The sequence below is a fragment of the Dermacentor albipictus genome, chromosome 9, assembly GCF_038994185.2.
Source record: "Dermacentor albipictus isolate Rhodes 1998 colony chromosome 9, USDA_Dalb.pri_finalv2, whole genome shotgun sequence".
Taxonomy (NCBI): Eukaryota; Metazoa; Arthropoda; class Arachnida; order Ixodida; family Ixodidae; genus Dermacentor; species Dermacentor albipictus.
The window spans coordinates 69,929,979-69,954,235 of record NC_091829.1 but is presented as its reverse complement, the minus strand read 5'-3'; the positions used below and the strand labels follow the sequence as shown (position 1 = coordinate 69,954,235).

The following is a 24,257-nucleotide window of genomic DNA, read 5'->3' as shown; positions in this document are numbered from 1 at the left end:
GACGCTCCTGTGACGGTTGGCCTAGGTGATCGAGTCTTTTTGGGGATGGCAAGTTACCTATCTGCAAGATCACTCTATGTGTTAACTGACGATGGCCCAACTACGCGACGCTATACCAGCAGGGGCGTTCCTCAAGGCGGTGCTCTCAGCCCGACGCTATTCAACCTCGCTCTTATTGGGCTTGCTGAAAAATTGCCAACTACAACCAAAATTTCAATATACGCAGACGACACCTGTGTCTGGACTTCAGCAGTCACACGTCCTCAGATACGGGCACGGCTTCGTTAAAGCGGCTGCTTTAACACCCAGCTCCTTGTCTAAACAAGGTCTCAGCATATCACCAGAAAAGTGCGCACTAGGTGCATTTACTCGCAAACCAATGATGCCTTATGTCATCTCAATCAATCGGCGGACCACTTCCTATACCGTAACCGACAGATTTCTTGGTGTAATTATCGACCGAGACCTCTGTTGGAGCCCGCACGTGGCCTACATGAAACGGCGCCTGACAGCAACTTTCCAGCTGTTTAAACACTTGACAGGAAAGACGTGGGGGATGTCAGTAGACGCAATGCTTAAACTATACAGAGCTCTCTCTCTCAGTTTTTTAAAGATATAGTCTACCTGTACTGAACAACACCTGCAAGACAAATATTCGTGTTCTGCAGGCCGCACAAGCTCAAGCACTTAGAGTTTGCCTTGGCTTGCCCACATGCACGTCAACAGAGGCAACTATTGCAGTTGTTCGGGACCATCCAATGCAAACTCACATTACGGTGGAGCCATGAGAATGGTCATCAGACATTTTGCACCTGCCCCCTATTACCACCTTGCAACACTACCTTCAGACAGGCACCAAGCGTCATTCTCTCAAACTATCTTTAAGTACAACGACAAACTTCCCTCGGGCTTCACCTCTGCATCTAAACCATCGAGGTCTCCATGGTGTCTTGTCAGCCCCACAGCCCATTTCAGCGTACCAGGAATCGGGAAAGAGCCTGAGCTGTCGTCGCCTGTGCTGAAACAACTCTCTCTGCTTCTACTACACGAGAGGTACGCGGACAGTGCACATATTTATACTGATAGTTCCACAAACATTCACTGTTCGTGCGGTGCTGTGGTCGTCCGAGCAAGAGCTATTACCCAACCACCCAACGACATCGACATCTGCGGAACTAACTGCTCTTCGCGCAACACTTTGTTTCGTCAATCGGGAACCACCTCGATAATGGTCAATCTTCAGTGACTGAAAGGCAGCCCTACAATCTGTGCTATCAGCTCTGCGTCGCGAGCCATTCGAACAGCTCGTGTTCGATATTAGATGCCTACTCCATACGTCACATGAGAAAGGACATCGCATGACGTTTCAGTGGCTGCCAAGTCACTGCGGCGTCATAAGAAATGAAGACGCCGATGAAGCCGCTCGGGCAGCTCTTGAAGACACACAGGAAGACGCCATACCACTTTCACGGTCCGACGCAGCCAGCATACTTCGAGTGCTTCCAGGGGAGATCCCGCTCTCTCTATGGTGCACACCAAACAGCCAGACCAACCGGAGCAATCGTCAATACGACCTGCCCTCTTTAATGCATCTCTGTATGCCAACTGGACTCCGCCGAAGAGAGGGCACCCTGCTTTATCGCTTATGGCTAGGGGTGGCCTTCACGAAATCTTACTCATTTCGCATTGGAATGGCCGGCAACGCTTTCTGCAATGCCTGTCTTTGCGAGGAGTCGCTGGAACACATTCTGTGCGACACTCCTGAATATAATGTTCAGAGACAGTCCCTGGCGTCCGTTCTCGCACCTATTTTCACATTTTCACATATTGCCGACAGAAGACATCGCACCTGAAGGCGACGAAGGGACTACTTCGGTTTATAAAGGAGACGGACTTGGACAAGCGGCTGTGAGAGTGATGTCACGTACCGCGCAAGAGTGACCGACTGTAACTAACGATGTGTGTGCTGTGTTATGTGCTCTCTCTATCTCTTCTCCCCATCTTTCACCCCCCCCCCATCCCGCTCCCATGCGTAGGGTAACAAACCGGTTAAGCTAAACTGGTTAACCTCCCTGCCTTTCCTTCTCCTTCCAACCACACCAAGCAGGCCCCGCACCGGGTACACCGCTTTTCATAACAAAAAGCTAGTTCAGAGCTGCACCGCTGCAGCACATGACGGGTTTATGTGACTGCGAGCGTGTTAGAGGGGGAGGGGGGGGTTCACAAGCAGCGGTTTACCGTCAAATATGGACCAAGTATACAGCCCATTAAAACTAATTAGCATCTGCCTTGAAGACGTTGTAATGTCGGCGTTAACGCGCAATCACTACCAGAAGGCCGAGAAGAGAAAAAAAAAGCGAGACATAAACCCATGTGGCAGCGATGCCGGCAACGAAATGGTGGAGCCAGAACTGTGCGCTCTGCAGTTCTGACTCCGCCACGTCGTTCTACTCCCAGGGGACAGCAAAAGTAAAAAAAAAACGAATGAAGAAAGGAAAGGTCAGCGCGTTTACAGGGTAAGGCAACAACACGGAATCGGCGAGGGGAAACGAGAATGGAACACGGGTGGCAACGACAGATCGACGCCTCCGAAGCGTTTCGACGAGGCGCAAACAACAGAGCGAGGACAGAACGACCGTTTGCGCTGCTTTCAGAGATGGGGTCTCCGTCGAGGGTGACACGAGCCAGAAGCTACTCTCAAGGGGACCCGGACGCGCGGCCCGGTGGGTGGGAGTGGTGCCGAGTGAATGAGCACACTGTCCTCGGCCGGAATAAGTCAAGAGAAGTCTTGCACGAAGGCAGAAACAATATCTGGCAGGGATGCGCTCTTCTGAACGGACGCTAAAGAGGAAAACTGGGTCGAGTTTTATTCTCAAATCGCGCTTTTACGACACCAAAGGAAAAAAAATTGGCTGAGGCTTAGCTTGGTTAAGCCTAGTAAGATGCGAAGCAAATTGGTGGCTAAACTTGGTAAGTAACTTGTCGCCGAGCCGCATACTGAGCACGTTGCTTGGCCAGACGTTCTTCCCGCTCTTCATCAGTCTCTGTAGCACGCCGCAACCTTCGCTTCTCATTCCAACGAGCAGCTCTGTCTCCAGGAGGCATCTCACCTCGTGAGTGTCTAGCAGAGGCAAGCGCAGCTGCTTATATACCGCCGCGACACCGCGAGCGACGGCGCGAGTTGGAGCCCCGTTTCTCCTCTGTCGTGACGTCATGGTGTCACGTGGTCAGCCTTGAAGGCGACGCCGCGAGCGACGGCGCGAGTTGGAGCCCCGTTTCTCCTCTGTCGTGACGTCATGGTGTCACGTGGTATGGCATGAGTACTCAAGGTCATTGAAGGCGACACCGCCGCGCCTGAGGAGCTGGGTAGAGCTCTAGTAATATGCTTCGCATAAAAGGCAATGTTACAGCGAGGAGGAGTATATTGAGCCAGAAGGGAGTGAACAGAAAGGACCGGTGGCGAATTCTTGAATTCTCCGCACTAAGTAAGGGTTATGTCGTCGAATTTGACATCGTCTGCTCGGGACCAGGCCGTTGTTTACTGCTAAAGAGGAACTACGTTGTACTTTAAAGGAGCCAAACACTCGGCAGTTTGAAGCACATTTACAGCCACTACACCGGAACATATAGGAGAAGTATACTTCAAAAACCGTGACGTCACATTGACGCGCGTGCGCAGGGGTCTAGGCGCTAAATTTCGAAAATTTAAGTATGGCTTTCATATTTCTGTTTGGTAATGAAACTTTGCCAGCGAGTCCTTATTAGGAGGTTGAAGTGATATCTTGGAGGGAAAAGCCGCTCTTTGGGCGCTATCTATATATATATATACATATATATGACATGGAACGACCACAATGAGAGCTTAATACGACAAGAAACGATCGCAAAGACACGCAGGAATTGTGTTTATCTCGTTCTTCAGTGTAAAAATTCATTTTGTTCAATATGTGAACGTCTCCCGTCAAATCCTACTTTAAAGGAAAGAATGGGCTGAATAAGGCTCCTATATATATATATATATATATATATATATATATATATATATATATATATATATATATATATATATATATATATATATATATATATAGGGTGATTCCACGAGAGATCAACACGGGTCAAAAAATTCATATTTTAGATTTCATTGAATATTTTACATTTTATGCGCATATCACTCGGTAGCACTAAAGTGAACGTGGCTCCTTTTTTAAATGAATATTTTAGCAGGAAAAAAATAAGCAGATGCGTCAGTGCGGAGGTGCCTATTTTATGCCCAAGGCATTTTCACAAATTCACAACGATGTGAAATGCAATATGTTACAGCTATGAAGAATACATTCTTGTGTGTAAAACGTAGACGTAAAGAAGGGTCAGCTAGCACTGTTTGAGGCTTTCGTGCAAAACGGAAGTGTTTTAGAAAAATTCGTTAATTTGGTACAATCTTCAAAAGTTGCTATATTTACGATTTTTTATCAACTAAACCAATCCACGTAGCCTTTTGAAATTCGCTGGACTGTGACACCTTAACTTACTCAATAAGTGTGCTGAATATTCTTGCTGTATCACAAATTATCATTTCTAGAATTCGCCTCAAACTTGAAGTTTTGACAAAAATGAACGCTATTGAAAAATCAAAATAAAAAAACCCCATCGTAAATTTTTCTCAAAATCTCGTAAACAACTGTTCACAGGCACGTAGAAACGAATATTGAAAAACATGTTGCATTATTTTGTTTGTAATCACAATACAGCTGGTCGAAATGAGAGCTTTGCCAGAATGCAGCAAGGTGCTAAGAAAAAGGGACATCGGGGTAAAAAGAGCGTGCCTAAGGCTTTGACTTGCCTAAACTTGACCGTGATTGCGACGTAAAGGCAGTGTGGGTAAACTATAATTATTATTTTAACCACGCTGTTCTAAAATGTCTGAATTTCCAACATAAATTCGTGGAGTTATGCTTCTCCTCGGCCATCATTGGCGCCTATACTTAGTTCATGCTTTTAGATGCGGCGGCTGTAAAAATCGTCTCTTTTGATCGTGTTGGCAGAGTGTAGCAGAATAGGTAGTGAATCCACGGGAGGCGGTGGCAGGAGGATCAAGTGAAGTAAATACGTTGAAATTTTTTGGCAGCGCGGCCGCTGCCTTAACCAGGATAAGCTATGAACACTCCCGTTGTTTCGGATGCGCTTCCGTCTGCCGTCTACTGAATAGCTGCCTTCTGCTCGACAACTCCGATATTAGACACCGTGTTCCCTGTTTCGGAAGCAATGATTTAGTTTATGGTTTTTCAGGTATAGTTGGCGTCCAAATTATTGCCCCAGCGATGGCGGTCTTTGGGCAACACAAGCTAATCTCGAACGTCATGCTCTTGCTGATTGCAACCGCTGGAAGCAATCGGGGAGCCAGTAATATGTCGTAGGTACCATGCCTAAAACACCACCTATAGGTGATGGCACAGTTATCTTACATATTATAATAAAAAAGGATTTGGATTAGCTACGGAATCAATCTAGTACACCTTAATTTTCACCTCCACTTCGTTCATGTAGGAGCTCTTATTTTTACGTCTGCTTGTATCAGGCGTGAACGACCTCGAAACAGACGACAGGCCAGTTTTGTGCTGAGGGTTCTGAGCATATCCCACAGTCGTCATTCATCATAGACAAGCGCTAACAGTGTTCGCAGTAGTTTTCAGGTGTGAGTAGAGGTGCGATGGCTCACTGTTACAGCGGTGATAGGGTATTTTGTGCAGATTACTTGAAGGTGCACAAAAAGAAAATACCGCTTCAAAGAAATTTCCGCAAGGTTGGAGACATTGGTGTATCTGCACTGCAGAAACTCTTGCCGCGAGCTGCCCGCCATGCACAGGATGACGACCAGGTATGCCAAAATTGCTTCCGGCGACTAAAAGAAATGCTCTGTTTTTCCGATGCTTCCCCTGCTGAAACAGCTGATGAATACTTACCGGAAGAAGACGAACTGGGAGGTAGAAAGGAGTGCCTACATCCACTTGAAACTTTGCCTCACGTTCATCAGCAGAAGTCGGATTCGCGACTAAGGAACTTTCGCCCGGTGCTAAACCCAATTCAACTCGGTGGCACTGCAAGGTCGAAATCTCACTTCGTAGAGTGCAAGCGCCATTTGGACCCCTCAGGTACGAAATGCGGCGTGTGCACCGAATGGTTCACCAACTTTAAAAAAGCCTATGACATGTGCTCTTCGTATCAAGAGCGAATGCGCTTGTTGACTCTTCTGCCAAGCCAACTTGAGCGCCGAAAAGTTCAAGCTCTCATTCCAAATTTGTCAGCCTACATGATATACAAATCCCGACGTTGGCGCGAGAAGCGTGGAATATGGTCAGCACCAGACGCACCTGAGAGATCACGGTTGAACCCAACAGACGTCCAGACCGCTGTGGAATATTATACCAAAGACGAGCATGGATGTTCTCGGCAGAGTCCCAACAAAAAGGATGTAGTATCTGTTTCGATTGATGGGAACAAACAGTATGCTGCCAAGAGGTTCATGACCCGCTCTGTGCGGGAGACATATCGTCTCTTTAAGGAAGCCAATCCAGATACATCTATTGGGCTCTCAAAGTTTTATTTGCTCCGGCCAAAATGGGTTCTTGCTCCACAACAAGACGTGTGCCTTTGCATATATTGCGCCAATGCCACACAGTGTGTTTCCGCGCTAGAAGAGCTCACTGAAGGTGCCTACACAATTACCCACCTCAAAGAGCTATGTCTTTGCACCTCGCCCACGACTGATTGTTTCCTGGGCGATTGTGATTATTGTGCAAATGAGGATGCTTTCACTACTACAACTTTGGGAATCCCTGAAGAGACAGAGGTAAACTACGCAGTATGGTAAAATGGCGACCTCGTCAAAAAGACAGCACAGGCTACTACCTTTCTGCAGGAGCTTGGAGTATGGCTTGTCAAGTGGATCACCCATGATTACATAAGGAGAATTCAAGCATCAGCAATATACGACGCCAAACGGAATCAACAGCACGGATCGCGTGTCTTTCACTTCGACTTTGCAGAGAATTGGACAGCTGTTGTACCGAACGAGGTACAATCATACCATTGGCACAAAAAACAGGTCTCGCTATTTACGTGTGTCGCCACGAGTAGAGGATCCAATCAATGTTTTGCTGTCATCAGTGATGACGTATGTCATGATGCTGCACACGCTTGCTTTGCACTGGAAAAAATCTATGAGTGCATGAAGGAAGAACTTCAGCTTGACGAACATGTTACATACGTGTCTGACGGCGCCAGTAGCCATTTCAAAAACAAGTATCCGCTTTACGAGCTGTCACAGAAGGAGCACGCGTCAACGAAGTGGCTTTTTTCGGCCACAGGACATGGCAAGAACGCTTGCGATGGTGTTGCTGGCTTAGTAAAGCACCAAGCCTCGCTCTACAATCTCAGAGCAGACAGCACTACAGTCATTAGGTCAGCCTCTGAAATGGTGGCGCAGATGACTACAACGCTGAAAAACGTTAAACTGCTCTATGCAGATGCGGACGAAGTAGAGAACTTTCGCCGCCTCAAAAAGAACCAGTGGAAATCTTTGCCACGTGTTCCAGGCATACGGTCTTGGCACATTTGGTTAAGCGAGCCTGACGCCAGCAATTTCGATCGCGTTGTATTAGTGTCTCGCACTGCTGCAGGTAGTTGGAAAAGGATCAAGCCTTGCTGAGCGTATACATCGGCTATGCTCGAAGTTCCTTGTGCCCTCTACCTGCCTCCATGTTAGAGCACTTCAATGAGGCATATGCGGATCACCAACAAGTGTACACTGACGGGTCAGTAAGTCAACAAGCAAGCAACTGTGCCACTGCGTATTGGATTCGCTTCATTAGAACTGCGTGATTTGGCCCTCTGGATCAGTTGGTCCTATAGAAAAATGTGGAAATAGCTGCCAGTACTGCAGCGTTTCGTAAACTGAGGCCGTGTTCTCAGCACGCTATCATCGTTTAGCATTGCCTCATTCGTCATTGGTGCTTCTGCAACTATCCCACGCATTATACCAGCAAGTTTGGCCGAGAGTTCATCTGGTCCTGCCAATACTTCAATGAAGAAATAAATGCTCTACTTGAGGTTTTGCACAGAAGGCAATTTCCTTATGAGTGCGCGGAACAGGTAAGGTTTCCCAAAAGACCCAAGTATGTGAAAGAGGAAGTGTCGTGCTTCTTTCCAGCTTTTCTAAGAAACTGTGAACTTTCCGACAAGTGGTGATCCTTAGGGACTGTGAACTTTTCATTATATAGCAGTCTAACAGTTCCTTTTTTTTCTTTTTCTTCAGAGGCGGTAAAATAAACAATCGCTGGCACTGTCTGCCAGCTAAGCCTGCCTTAACCAACGCCATCGCTGCTCCCACCACCACCTCTTAGGTTGTAAAACGACGTTCTTGTAATGACCAGTACGACATTTTCAGAGGCATTCACCTGCTGTACATTCTGTTACCTGTGTACATTGATACCGAGTTAACAGTTAATTCTGTAGCACACAAATAAATGCAAACCTACATTAACAGAAGGTACAAATTATCTACGCTGCAAGGAGAAGGCACTTGCTGTTAAATAAAATAGGCCACGTAATACTTATGTTGACGCTTCTTTATTCCCATTCAAGCAAGTATCTAGTGTACTAAACGCACTTTTATGCAGAAATATTAATTATGAGGTCACAACTGCCTTTACGTCGCAATCACAGTCAAGTTTAGGCAAGTCAAAGCCTTAGGCACGTTCTTTTTACCCCGATGTCCCTTTTTCTTAGCACCTTGCTGCATTCTGGCAAAGCTCTCATTTCGACCAGCTGTATTGTGATTACAAACAAAATAATGCAACATGTTTTTCAATATTCTTTTCTACGTGCCTGTGAACAGTTGTTTACGAGATTTTGAGAAAAATTTACGATGGGGTTTTTTTTATTTTGATTTTTCAATAGCGTTCATTTTTGTCAAAACTTCAAGTTTGAGGCGAATTCTAGAAATGATAATTTGTGATACAGCAAGAATATTCAGCACACTTATTGAGTAAGTTAAGGTGTCACAGTCCAGCGAATTTCAAAAGGCTACGTGGATTGGTTTAGTTGATAAAAAATCGTAAATATAGCAACTTTTGAAGATTGTACCAAATTAACGAATTTTTCTAAAACACTTCCGTTTTGCACGAAAGCCTCAAACAGTGCTAGCTGACCCTTCTTTACGTCTACGTTTTACACACAAGAATGTATTCTTCATAGCTGTAACATATTGCATTTCACATCGTTGTGAATTTGTGAAAATGCCTTGGGCATAAAATAGGCACCTCCGCACTGACGCATCTGCTTATTTTTTTCCTGCTAAAATATTCATTTAAAAAAGGAGCCACGTTCACTTTAGTGCTACCGAGTGATATGCGCATAAAATATAAAATATTCAATGAAATCTAAAATATGAATTTTTTGACCCGTGTTGATCTCTCGTGGAATCACCCTACATATATATATATATATATATATATATATATATATATATATATATAGTAAATGAGGCGTTCTTTGATTGGTCGCTTGCGCATGAGGTCATTCGGAGCATTCATTAGAGATGTCGTAGCGATTTATAACGTCCGGCTCATAGAAGGTGCTTGTCCTGCCCTAATTAAAGCAGGAATCGATAGACAAAAGGAATTTGATTTCTCTTTCTTCTTTTTTTTCTTACTACTGCTCAAGCTAGTAGGGCGATGTTATCCACCTGAAAGACAAAGTCGCAAAACTACCTGAACTGTGGTAAGAGACAGGACGAAAGGCCTCGTGGATCACGGTGGTCTTGTCCAACCTATATTGAGGCGATAAATCTGTGCGCGCGTTGGGCTTCACTCGGAAGTAACACGCGAAATGAGGCGCCACGCCAGGGTCACACCGACCGTTGTGCCTCTGGTGGCACTGACGAGATGAAGAGGAAGGTGTTGGGGGAGGGGAAGGAAGGAGGGGGAGAATGCGTGTATAGGTGCAAAGAAATGCGAAGAGAAGTCGGAAGAGCAAGGACAGTTTTTTCCCGCGGTCATTTACACGCCCTGGCGGGCGACAACCCCGTCTTCCCTAAGCCACCCCTTCTTTCTTTTATTGGACATGTTTGCCAAGGAGTTTGTGGTTGTATATGACGTCTGCTGCTCACTTTTCGTGACGCGGTAACTATGCAAGGATCACCGAAATGCTGCGAGCATAGTGGGAAAAGAAAGAGACAATGATATCGGTCCCCCAGTTGACTCATTCGAAACATCAAGTATTTACGAGTGGTACAGAATTGACCAATCCCTTAAACACGAAAAACAAGGTGCTCTCGAGTGACACAGTGCCAACGGACCACTCGCGGGACGCGAGAACATTCGCACTGGTTCATCTTCTCAGACGCGTCACTGTGAAAAAAAAAGAAAAAAGAAACACTTTTCGCAGGAAACGAATCTCCGAAGCTATGTTTTCGTGAATGTGACAGCGTCAATACATGAGATGTCCATCCAAGAAGGTTCAATATGAGATGCATTCATAAATACAGTGTATTACAGAGACGAAATGTAAAGCGATTAGATTTCCAATGTGAACAGATTTACTATCCCCGAATACGCTTCCCCGCTCTCATTGACTGCGTGTGCGGCTGTATCGTCATGCACTGATGATGATCATTTATTGGCACACCTCTTGAAACGGGGCGGCAACAAAAGATCATCTAGCCTCCTTGTGTTAATCAAGTATACTATAGATGGTGTTCATTCTAGCATGTTTGTATACATCTCCTTTATCTTTCTTCTCTCTCTCAAAACTCCTCAATCATGTACCGCTACGCATGCCTGTTCGTGCCTATGTCCAGCTGCAAGAACTATGCCCGAGGGAACCCACGAGCATGGATGGATGGATGGATGTTATGAGCGTCCCCTTTGGAACGGGGCGGTGGCTTGCGCCACCAAGCTCTTGCTACCATGCTGCCTAATATCCTACCTAGGTTAACCCATGAGAAAAAAAAAAACACACTATGAACTACCACGTCCAAATTTTCTGATACCCTGTTGCGAACTGTGCTTTTGTACGCCTCCGTCCTTTGTCGTTTCCCTACTTTTCTTCCACCAATCCTCCAATCGCCTCTTACTGATGTCTATTGCGGACCTGTTTGCTTTACCACTGCTCCCGCTGAACCCAAGGGCTTCAAGGAGGCCAGTGGTGCCCAAATCGACCGCTGGATAGATGTCTTCACATTCTAATAAAATATGCTCCGTCGTTTCCCTAGCTTTACCGCAGCAAGCACATGCTTCTTCTTCCTTCTTATATCTCGCTTTATACGTGCGTGTTCTAAGGCATCCCGATCTCGCTTCGAAAAGTAATGAGCTTCCCTTTGAGTTATCATAAATGGTTTCTTTCCTAATTTCGTTTTTTCCCCTTAAGTAGTTACTCATGGCAGGTTTCTTTTCCATTGCCGCCACCCATGAGATTAATTCAGCCTCTCTGACTTTCCGCTTGACCTTCTTTGTTGCTGTGTTGCCCACCCCACAGGCCGCATACTTGCTGGTAAGCTTCCTAGTTCTTTTCCTCCACTGTGAATCAATGTTTTGCCTGTACAGATACCTGAACACTCTCCCAGCCCATTTACTTTCCTCCATATTCCTCAGCCGTTCTTCATACTCAATTTTACTGCGAGCTTCCCTCACTTCAAAACTAGTCCAGCCCATATCCCCTTGCACAGCTTCATTTGTAGTCTTCCCGTGGGCGCCCAATGCGAGGCGACCCACTGACCTTTGGTTCCCGTCGAGTCCTGATTGTACCCCTGATTTAAAGCAAACAACCGCATTTGCAAAAGTAAGTCCTGGAACCATTACCCCTTTCCACATACCTCGGAGGACCTCGTACCTATTGTATCCCCATAGCGCTCTGTGCTTCATTATGGCTGCATTTCTCTTCCCCTTGACTGTTATGGTTTTTTCCTGTGTTTCCATATATCCGTTGCCTTCGTTTATCCATATACCAAGGTATTTATATTCTGTTACCCGAGGTATTTCTTGGCCCTGTATCTCCACTGTCTGTTCACTGTTTTCATTGAATACAATAACACCTGATTTTCTAACACTAAATTTCAAACCTAAATTGTTGCCTTCCTGTCCACAGATATTAGCCAGACGTTGCAAATCACTTTGCTTGTTTGCGAGCAACACAATGTCGTCCGCATAAAATAAACCTGGGAGTTGCTGCTCTATTACTGTACCTGCCTGTTTGTATGAGAGATTAAACCCGATATTACTTCCTTCTAGCGCCCTCTCCATCCTCACCATGTACATCATAAACAGCAGCGGGGATAAAGGGCACCCCTGCCTCAGTCCCTTGTTGATATGAACTTTCTCCGCGCTCCTCATCCCTTCCCATTCAACGCAAACAGTATTTTCTAGGTAAATCTCTCTCAAAAGCTGTATACAATCGTTACCTAAGCCTTCCCCTTCCAGAATATCCCACAAAATGCTGCGGTCTACGTTGTCGTATGCTCCTGTAATGTCCAAAAAGGCCACATACAACGGTCTGCTTTCTGCTTTTGATATTTCAATACACTGAGTAAGAACAAACAAGTTATCATCCAAACGCCTACCTATTCTAAAGCCATTCTGAAGCTCTCCCAAAATGTCATTATTTTCTGCCCATGCTTGAAGCTTTAATTTGATTGCCTGCATTGCTAGCCTGTATATTACCGATGTAATGGTCAACGGTCTATACGAGTGAATTCTGTCTTTCTCCCCCTTACCTTTATAAATTAAATTCATTCTACTTTGTCGCCAACTGTCTGGTATTCGTCTATCTTTTAAAGTTTTTTCAACTGCTTTCACGAGAGCTTCCTTACTTTTTGGTCCCAGTTCATTTATCAGCCTAGCGGGAACCTCGTCTAGCCCTGTGGCTGTGCGCTTAGGAATTTTCTCTTCCGCTTTCTTCCAGTTTAAATTTGTAAGCACTAGCTCCTTTCCCCCTTGGGTCTCTTTCATGCTCTTTTTTTCTTCAAATACAACCTCGTCCTTGCCTTGGAAAGATTCGGCTGTTACTTTTTGGATGTAATTTATTGCTGCTTCTCCTTCCAGTCTGTTTTCATCTTCGTCTAGGATATGTTGTTGTATTGTTGTTGACTTCCTGCCTAATAATTTTATGTGATTCCAAAATATTCTAGGTGCGGCCTTCTTTTTCTCACGTATTTCTGACAACCAATTTTCACTTTCACCTTTTAATTTTGCTTGCACCAGTATTTGAACCATAGACTTTTTCTCCCGGTATATTTCCCATTTACCGGTTACTTCATCCTGTGGCAACTGCGCCTTCTTTGCCTGCCTGTGCTCTCAAGATGCTTTCTGTCTTTCGGCGATCGCTTCTCGTATCTCCTTGTTCCACCAGCTTTTCGGTTTCTTTTTTCCTTTCCAATGAACGTGTTGTTTCTCTTTCCGTATTTCTGTCGTTACTACACTTAGAAGCTCACCATATTCCCACCCCTTACTTGGCGACTTGCCAATTTCTTCCTCCACTCTAGTGACTATATTTGCTATTTGTTCAGCGTTCAAATTTGGGCTGGTCATTTTGCTTTCGTTGCTCTCTTTCCCAACTACATATCCCATTTTCAAAATGATGCGTTTATGGTCACTGCCTATGCTGCTAAACCCTTCCTCATCGATGACCATTTCTCTCAACTTATCATGAATTCCTTCTGTCATCAGACAGTAATCAATGGTCGATTGCCGGTTTCCCACTTCCCACGTGATCTGTCCTTCACACTTAGGCCCTGTATTCACGATCACGAGGTTATGTTGCTCGCAAAGGTCTAGCATTGACTTCCCGTTATTGTCGGTATAGCCATCTAAATCCTGTATGTGGGCATTCATGTCACCTAATAGGACTATCTCAGCACCATTCCCGAAACCCCTAATATCAGCGCTTATGCATTCCACTAACTCTTTATTCTTCTCTGTGCAATTTATTCCGGTCCACAAATACGTAACTCCAAGCCAAGTTTCTTTCCCACTCATTGTACCTGATAACCAAAGATGCTCTTGACATTGTGAATTTACTCTTTTCCATTTGGCTCCCTGATGGATGAGCATTCCGACTCCCCCTCCCTTTCTTTCCGACTTAGTTCTGTTGCACCCTTCCCATACATAATTCTCAATAACTGGCGGCTCTTCTGAGTCTCTAAGGTGCGTTTCTGTAACCGCATACACCCCTATTTGTTCTCTATGTAACTGCTCCTCAATCTCTGCCCACTTTTCCTTTCTTCTGCCGCCCTGCATCTTTATGTAGCCTATTGCATGGCGAGCTCTTGTTCTTGCTTTCCTCCTTTTTCTCTTATCGACGGCGATGCTCTTCTGCTGTTCCCCTAGGGGACCTTCTTTATTACTACCTACTCTGACCTCCCGAGCGCCCGCGAGCCCCCTAAAAAAGCAACAGCGCGACCCCCAAGTCGCCAGCCCACTTCTCGTGCTAGCCTGTAATTGAAGTGGATCCCATCTCGTTTAAAACCACCACAACTTCTCACTTCCCTGTTTACTTCGACAACCTCGAAGCCTTTCTCTCGGCTCATTTTCCATATTGCCTCATTGGCAGCCATTACGGCTCTTTGTACGTGACTGTCACGCACAGGCACCTCCGGCACCGTGCACACCACGATCTGCACCTGAGGGGATAGCTCGCGCAAGTCGTCCACCCCCTTCGCCAAGCGCTGGGCTAGTCCTGGCCCTTTCCTGTTCAGGACGTCATTTAGCCCACCTGCTACTACGACAAGGTTGCGCACGTGGGCATTTTCCGTGAGCTTTTCTTTTGCTCGCTCCATGACAGAACCCAGTGTCTGCCCTGGAAATGTCCCTACCGCCACTCTTTTGTCGCCTTTCACCCTCTCCACAATTGCTTTTGAGCACCCAGCCATGTTTGAGTCGCCAGCGATAATCACCCTTTCACTCTCTCCTACCTCTCCCTGCTTCCCGGCTTCCTGTGGCTGCAGCGTCGCCTCCCGCGGGGCGTGTTGCGCTGCTTCGCTATAACTACGCCGATTCACCGGCGGCGAGCTGACTACCGCTTGCCCTGCCACCCTGCCCCCGACTTCGCATGTAGGGTCTACCTTACTTTCTGTGCTTTTGCCACCGGCTTGGTGTCCCGACCCATCATTCTCCGCTGCGCGCGTCTCAAGCGCATCGAGACGCCTATGCAGTTCTGCTCTCCTTTCCTTCTCTTCTCCAAGCTCGGCCACGGTTCTTACTAATTGCGCGGCCTGCACCGCTTCCACCTTGACCAACTCGGCGACTTTCGCCTGCAAAGCTAACCGCCTCTCCCGCTCCTCCTTCAGGTCTGCTTTCAGCTCCTCGAACTTGGCTGTCCAATTTCCTTCCAATTTTTGGACTGCTTCCCTGACCTTTTCGCACAGCCTGCACGTAAAGCTAGACTCTTCCGCGTCTGCTAAGCTCTGGAAACTGGTCTCGTCGAGGGAGCACGAGCGCAGGCACTCGTCGCACTGCACTTGCTCCGCATCCCCCGCGGCCTTCCCTTTGTTTGGTTTCATCGCTAGGCCTACTTCCTCAGGCTCAACGAGCACGTCCGCCAAATCACTTCGAAGAGCTAGCTGAGATAGTTACATAGGCCTATCAAACAGGTCCCGCCTAGCACCCAGGCCCAACGACGGAAACCGCCAGACCCAGACAAAGCCGGCACGTTTACCACGCTTACCACGAATTCAAAATTTGCGCCCCCGCTCCATGCAAAACAAAACTCTTCAAAAACATCAGCCAACAAGAAGAAAAAAAGACCACCTAGCCACGAACGAAGTCGCTGAAGCCTCGACACAGGAGCGTCCGCACGCCCAATTACTATTTAAAAACAAAAAAACAGCTAATAAAAACAGAAGCAAGCTCAAAGCATGCACAAAAACTTATGATTTCGTCGTCGCCACGGAGCCCCGAAAAGCACGTCCATCCGCCACAGAATCCAAGACGAATCCAAGTCGCACATACAAGCAAAGCTTGTATGTGCGACTCCCTCTGGCGGCAGATGGTCGTTTCCTCCCCTTTAATCTCTCTCTTTCCTTTATTAAGTGCGAGAACGCTATTACGTATTTAATAATCGTCGGTGCTTAATTCTGGGTTTGAATGTCCCGAAGTAATGGGCGAATTCTCTGGAGCGTGGAAATCCGTTGACGATCCCTTTCGTCACACTCCAAATACCGAGGCGCAGGTGTATTCGCTCCGCAGGTATAACTGCATGCACGAGTGAGCATGCTGAGAAGTATCAGCCGTGATGCTCGATGTTTAACCCGTCTATGCTCTTGCGAGGGTGCAATCTGGTGCACTGCCCCATCGGGGCTCTGGGCAACGTCCTGCAGATTCGAATGGAACCAATAAATAACAACAAAATATGATTGTACTGAAGGCACTGGGCAGCGGGAGTAGTGCTGGTGAAAGAGAAGATGACGAGAATTGCCGGCTTCCCCGTTTCGATATAGCACCGACATGTTTAAGCTCACCGCTACTACCTAGAAATTGTGCTGCTAGGCGAACACCCCCGTTGTATAATAAATAATAATAATTATAATAACTATAATTATGATAATAACACCGGCTGCCGTGTAGCGCGTGAGGCGTTGCGTTGGTGGTGAGCGTTGCGTTGGTTCGCCGCGTTGCCATGACACCCACGCTGTCACTCACGTAAGCCTGCGTTACGCAGGCGTTCCTTGTGCACGCAAGCTCTCCCCTGCGTTCTGAACGCGCCTCGGCAAGTCCCGACGAAAACCCCGCGAAGCGTCTCAACGCACTCACTTGCCCGCGAGGTGTTTGTTCTCAACTCGAAGGACGCTCAAGCAGCGGGCCACCCCGAAATTTCAAGTAGGGCCACACTCAAACTTCAAGTTGGCCCACCCACGAACTTAGGATGGGCCCACGCGCAAATTTCAGCTGGTCCCGCCTCAAATTTAAATTTGGCCCGGCGCCGAATATAAGTTGGCCCGTCCCCAAATTTCAAGTTGGCTCATCCCCAAATATGAGTTGGCCCATCCCCAGATGGAAGTTGGTCCACCCTGAAATTTTAGTTGGTCCAGCCCAGGATTTCAACTTGGCCCACCCCAAATTTAGGTTAGCTCGCCCCAATCTTCAAGTTGGCACACACCCAAACGTACTTTGGCCTACCCCCAGATTTCAAATTGGCCCAGCCCCAAATTTTCGTACCACTGCTCGCGCGTTCTTCGTCGTCATCTTCCGCTGCTGGCTGGCCTCATTGAAAGCGATCGTCTTACGCGAAGAAATGACTGGACAGTTTTCTCGTTGGGCGACCATAGAAATGATTACGCACTTAAAATGGAGCTTGGTGGTGCAAGCCACTACCCGGTTTCAAAGGGGATGCTCATTGCACTCATTCGTCCATCCATCCAAGCAAGAGGAGCCCGGCTGCATATGCGCTTCATACATGACGCGTTTGAGCGGTGGATGCATCGCTAAAATGCTTCAGTGCCAATCGTGTTCACGACGGCATTCATCGCTACATGAGTTCAGCCGCAATTTCTTGTGTCTGTGTCTCTTTTTTCCTTGAATAAAACTACGGGGACACCTAAGCACTTTTTATGAGTTGTAAATGAGAAAGCATTAATGTCCAGTTGAACGCCGCAGAGCTGTAGTGCGAGTTATGAACTCCTCATGGGCAAGCGAGCACGTTGAGTCGCTTGGCGCCACTTGATTTGGCCTTAACGAGGCGCAGTTAGAACGCATTTGAGAGCTTGCGCTGACTAGGAACGCACGGATGACACAGACTTCCGACAGACTTCCGCATTCCAAGATTTCAACAGGCCAGCCCCACTGCCAAGCAAGACGCTCTCTCCACGCGCCCCGTCTAGCCTACGCAAGCGAAATTCCGTCCTTGTGTTCTCCCGTACCGGACCTCGAGGATCGCTTGACGCATACGTCACAGGCCCCGCCTTGATTTTTTTTCTCGTCGCTTTTTTTTTTCGGCGCTGCGCACTTCCGCCGACGGCGTCGCGCGCGAGCTGTTGTCTCGTTCGCGCAGCGCACGATTTTGATCGCTGTGCACAAGGAAACATGACTAGCTGTATAATTCAGGGCTACATGAATACTGCGACAGAACAAGCGGATCGTAGAGCATGAGTCACGCGCCGGAACACTGTAGAAAATGGCATAGTTTCGGTACCTACGCACGTGACCGCACGACCGTGGGAACAAGCAGACGAAGCGGAAGTACATCTCACTTGCTTGGGTGCGAAGTAAAACAAGAACACGCAGACATTCCATTTGTGTATTTTATTATTTCTCTAAATTTCAAGTAACAGATCGCGCAGATAACAGATAATATCTTGAATAATTCTCAAAGTCACGTGTCACCACGAGCGACGTCACACTGCGCACACGAGTACGTCACCGTGTGGCATGGAGCGTGGCGGCCGCGAGGAGAAGGAAAAACGGCGTTCGGCTTGAAATTTCATATTTTATGCGCGGCGCGTAGCGATGTAATACTTTGCAGACACGATCGTTATCGCGCGATGTATGCTCTGCGCTTGCCAGCTCAAAATGGCCTGACCTGGTGAGGGGACCTTTAAGCATACGGTTTCCGTGCTTCCCCATAAGCCTTAAAATTGTTTGTATAGTTAGTCTTCACTATTTAAGCACATGGTTTATTGCTTCGGCATATGCCTTAGTATTATTGTATTATATTTGGTCTTCATTATTTAAGCACGCGGTTTCAGTGCTTCGACATAGGCCTCAAAATTGTTTTATAATTAGTCTTCATCATTCAAGCACGCGTTTCCAGCATACGTTGAGAATCAAGACATTTTTTGCCATCACCGCCTACGGGAAGCTGGTCTCTGTATTATTGCACCAGAGTGTACTTTCTCACTATATGTGGGTGCGTAACTTTCTTCAAAATATGTCTTTCAGTATTGCCCATATTCCAGCGCACAAATCAGACGAGAAATCGATTTGTGCTTAGCGTAGAACCTTTAACCTAGTATATCAATTGCAAAGGGAAAAAAACAGACTGCGTTAGATTTAGTAGCTGTCAAAATTCCAATCTCTCTTCGCCGTATCTGTTTACCTGCGGCAAGTTGTTTTGTCAACCACTTTCAATTTCATTACCGTATAATTTCTTCATTTCAATTAATACGTACGAGTAATTTCCCCTGTGTTGTCCTTGGTGTCTTTCTTTGTTGGTTTCTCATGATTAATAAAAATGGGACCCCTCAGTTAACCCCCTTTCATCTCGTTTATTGCATAACGAGGGTCTCGAATCCGGCAAGATGGCTACCTTCAGGTAGCACGTGTCGGCTTATTGACCAGTTGCCTTCGCCCAAAAAGATCACGCACTCGTGACGCCTGCGGCAGAAAGGATGTTCCACACCCGCCGCCAAGGTTTGTGAGTGGTGGAGCTGGCTAACACTCCCAAGGTTAGTTCTAGCAGTAACTCATAAATACCCCCAAAAGTGTATGGAAAGACGGCTCCGCGGTAGCTCAATTGGTAGAGCGTCATCGCACGCGTAATGCGAAGACGTGGGTTCGTTCCCCACCTGCGAAAAATTGTTTTAAAGTGACAACTTTACTGGCCGCGAACTTGCGATTTCGCCGTGGCGGTGCTCCGAGGAGGCACATGACGTCACAACGCGCGCCTCGCCGCGCATATTTCTCTCTCTGTATCTCTCTCTATCTCGCTCACAAGTCACTACTGCGCATACGCCACTAGTAGCACCGAACAACAGATGTTTGGCTGCTGCGCAGCGCCGCGCCTTTTCGCATCCGCCGTTTGGTATGACGTCACACCGCATTCCTCGTCGTTGCGCTCGCCTCCTCTCGCTTCGCCAGCTGCGTCGCATGCCTGATGACATGTCGAAGGATTGAAAAGGAGAGCTCGCGTGCGCCGCAGCCACAGTTGAGGCGGCAATATGGACGGCGACAATTCTGATATGCAGGAGGATGCCTGGAATCGACATCGGAACGAGAGGAAGAGGAAACAAATCGCCCAGGAAACAGACGAACAGCGCGCTGAACAGCTGGCTAAACGCCGCAACATAGCTAGACAACCAGACTAACCTGGACTTGCAATCAAGATTAACCTTGGCTAACCATGCTATGCCTTAGCTTTCGCTGCGTATATCCTGGCATAGCCGAGCTAAGCCACAACCAATTTTTTTCTCATCCGCTTTCAATTCCATTAATTTATAATTACCTTATTTTAATTAACAAGTGCAAGTAATTTCCCTCGTGTTGTCCTTGATGTTCTTGTTTGTTGGCTTGTTATGACACAGAGATAATGGCTTTCCTGTTACTTATACTCCATATTGTAACTCGTCTACAGCGCTGTGGAAGCTGCAGGGCTCCAAGACCAATTTCCCCTCGACATGTGTTCATCCGCGCAGCGTCGTCTGCTCACGGACACAGTAATTCGCGATAGGCGACGTACATACGCAAAGGTTCTAACATGCCAGGCGTTGCTGTAATGCATCACTTACCGAGCAAGAACGTTCACCGATGATTACGATACTCCCGGTTGCAAAACTTGTTCGGAGCCCTTTAGGTGTTTCGCGTTCTACCGGCGCGTCGCTCATTGTACAGCAAGAAAGGCCGAACACGGGAACGCGTGGCTCACGCGAAGCGCCTTCTCCAGCGGCGGCGGCGGTGGAGGAGGCGAAGCAGCACATGCACAGTGGGTCCAAAACCCATAGAGTTTCTCGCTATAACACCGAGAGGGAAATCTGGCGCTGCGCTGTGGGGATGGGGATGGTGATGGGGATGGGGATGCATGGGGATGGCGGTATACTGTGACTTCGGATTGGCATCGTTCTCGGAGAGCCCGGCAAGCACCGTTCCGTCTGTCTGAATGATTAATTTTCTACTAAAACAGCACGTAAAAAACTGTGTCAGCTTTATTATTACACAAAAACATGTTTTGTTTAAGTATGAGAACTTGTTATTCCGTGTACAGTTATATGATACGTAAAAAGTATCAGCGGGCCGCTAAAGCTGGAGGACAGACAAGATTCGCGCTCACTTTGAAACAGTTTATCGTTTGTTCTTGCTTTTCTTCCCTTCGTCAGGCATTGTAGGTGAGTAAAGATGTAATATGCGTGAATAGAAACATTTCACGAAGATTTTACTTTAAGAACGCGTTATTTGTGTGGCCATATCCACGTTTTAGACGAAGCCTCTTACGAAACCAGCCAACGCAAGCCTCGCAGACACATATACCGTCATTCCCATGACGGCTGTAAGATTTGTCGGACGATCCCACCGCTGGCATACAGTTGTAGGAGTTGTCGGACAATCTCGCCGCTGCCACCATTTGTAAGTGTTGAAGGTCGTAGAGAGGAACTTGGGAGGAACTAGGTGAAGAGAATTTATTTACAGTATTTACATTTTAAACAAGTTATACATTTACACAGTCTAGCGTGACTCCCAAATGGAGCCCGAAAAACGAAGCATACAGCAAACGAGCACACATCTCACGAGTACGTTCACAGAGCACGACGAGGAGCACACCCTAGCAATCGACAACAGCTGCTTATAACCACTTTGTGTTCCCTAGATCCCTAGGTGAAGCAAAAAGGTTCGACGTCATCGCAGCCGGCACCCTTTTGGGGGAAGGGGGGAGAGGGTTTACACACGCACGTACGCACAGCTTTCACCACCGATTCGTAGCGTCAAACGTCAACGCAGTCAACCCACCGCTTGCCCATTGTCTTGAGTCTTGAAAGGCGCGTTAGTTACTTGAGCTGACCCCCGCAGCGTGGTAGCCGGTTGTCCCTTGTCCGGATCCTCTAAATTCCAGAGCTGCCTTTCTCCTGTAGTCACACGAGTGTCAGCAGACTGTGACGAATCCTGGGGTCCACGTACCGCAAAGAACCCTTGTGCTAGGGATGCTCTTCTTGCTGCAGAGACACCATGAAGATCCGGCGAATCAACCAACAATACACGGGGCGCCAAACGTGGCCAGCCCTGCTGCCGTAGTCTCCAGTTCTCCGAAGGGAGTTCATGGTCGGTTAGAGCTGACGTCCTCGCTGATTCTCTGAAGGGCGCCACCACCGCGGATCGATCGGAGCACCTGCAGCGGGTTGAGATAGCTTTGCAGAGCAGTACCCCTGCAGGCCGATCCTAACACGGCACAGCGCCCCTTAAGAAACTCCCATAGACGCTGGCACCAGATTTCCCTCTAGGTGTTATAGTGAGAAAGTCTATGCCGCAACCCACACAATCGGTAGACGCGATCGCCGTATGCCTTAGTAATGACGTCATCGCCGAACGGGTGACGGGGCCCGGTACTATGGCGCCATCTCGTAGTGGGTCACCGCCGTGGAGCACGTTTCATGCGACACTCCGCTTTCATCATCGCCCCTTTGTCATACTCTCCTCCTCCGCTTTCCTCCTCGCGTTCTCTTCACTGCCTTCCTCTCATCCTCCGCTCCGCTCCACTCGTTCGTTCTGCCTGTTACACTGAGGCCGAGGTCTACGCTCAACGCAGGAACGGGCGCCTAAGAGCTGCGCTCTAAAATTGTCAATTACGCCAAGAAGTGTATTGCGCTGCGCTCCTCGCACCCTTGACAGTGCTGTAAAAAACTTGTGAGATGTAGTATATGCAACTTCAGCTTTACGTGGTAGGTGATATGCAACCGTCATGCGCCGGCGTGAGATTGTCTGTGCACGTCTACGAAACTACTTTCACAAAGTGTACTGACATGGTATATCCAGAAGAGGGTTATAGCGAGACGGGACAGGCACATCCCGTCTCGCTTTCCGTGTGTTGGGTTTTTTTGGCGCTATAACCCTCTTCTGGAAACATGCACCGACTAGCCCCCCAACAAGTATTACTCACTGACATGGCAGTTTGGTGCTCTTTGGCCATGTCTGTCCCTTGTGTTATTAAACACCACATATCATCATCAACAAAATTACAGCGCTCAGGCCACCCACTTAGAACCGAAATCACACTTGCTACTTGCACTGCCTCGTGATAAGGCAAAATAAATTTTAAAGAAGCTTTGGAGGACGCTTAAGCTTCGCCTTTAGGAGGAACGCCAATAGCATTCAAAGATCCCCGACTATTTTTCACGCTTCCCGGCAACTGCAGCTCATGTAACCGTAACATTTTCCTGGAAACGCTGGCGGCGAGCGTCATGCGCGAAGGCGAGCTTTCTGGTTCTTCCTTTTGCGCCCCCGTCCCACCGGGGGCGCCACCACTGCCGCCGCTGAGCGGAACCAAGGAAGGAACCGAGCTGGGGGTGGCGCTCCTACGGAGGCACTTCAAACTGCAGCTTGAAAAGACGTTTTGTTGGCGTTTGCGCGTAACAGAATTATGAATGAATGAATGCGTGTTCTTTTGTCACGCAAAGGCCGGGTATGGCCAAAGAGTGCCGTGCCAATGTTAGTCAGTTCGCGGTGGAGGGATGAATCCTATGAGATGAATGTGACGTGGCTGTAAAGGGGCCTAAAAATGGTCGCTGTAACGTGTGTAAAATCTACATGTAATAAGATTATGGCAATGACTAAAAACGTGTACTATGAATATAAAGATGCAGTGCAAAATAATGATATCGTATATACAAGATACGTCAAAAGCGAAAATTCATCCCCGACGAAATTCATCTCTCTCCAGAGGATGCCGTAGCGGCATCCTCTGGAGAGAGGATGCCGCTACGAATTAATTGGGCTTGTAACGTGTAGGAAACACTCGTTCAAGAAACCTAGGGCTGCCTTGGTGTTAAAAAGCGGTTCTTCTCCAATAAACATAACGGGTTGGAGAGGGACGTGATAGCGCTATGCTAGAGGAAAATATATATCTCTATTTCGGCTTCCCGAAACTCCACGAGGACGTGGAGAACGCCCAGCCTCTCACCACATCTACCGCAAGTTGTAGGTCCACCACCGGTCATCAAAAAACCTGTGGGTGCCATTTGTGTACCCTATTCTAAAACGACAGAATAGGGCATCAGTTCGTCGTGTTTTCGCTGCGGTGGGCCAGAAACCCAACTGTGGCTTAATCAAGTGAAGCTTAATATTTGTTTCAGCGTCCCGCAAATGTCGCCAGTTGGTTCGTAGTCTATTTTGCAAGAAATTTTTCAAACCCGTGGCAGGAACAGCACCTGTAGTATTAATAACGTGACGATGTCAATGACGTGGCCTTTTCGACTGCTAGCACATTACCTTAGACACCTCTATGACTACACGCGGATTGCACGAACATTTATTAACGAAAATAATAACATTTAAGAATGGCTTCTAAAT

General features: G+C 47.4%; 1 non-coding gene across 1 annotated transcript; it reads left to right on the top strand.

Annotated features, from left to right (window-relative positions):
- The first annotated feature begins 19,485 nt into the window (after nt 1-19,485).
- Nucleotides 19,486-19,560, top strand: TRNAT-CGU (transfer RNA threonine (anticodon CGU)). Its single transcript has one exon. It is a non-coding gene; the product is annotated as a tRNA-Thr (tRNA).
- Nucleotides 19,561-24,257: the final 4,697 nt, after the last annotated feature.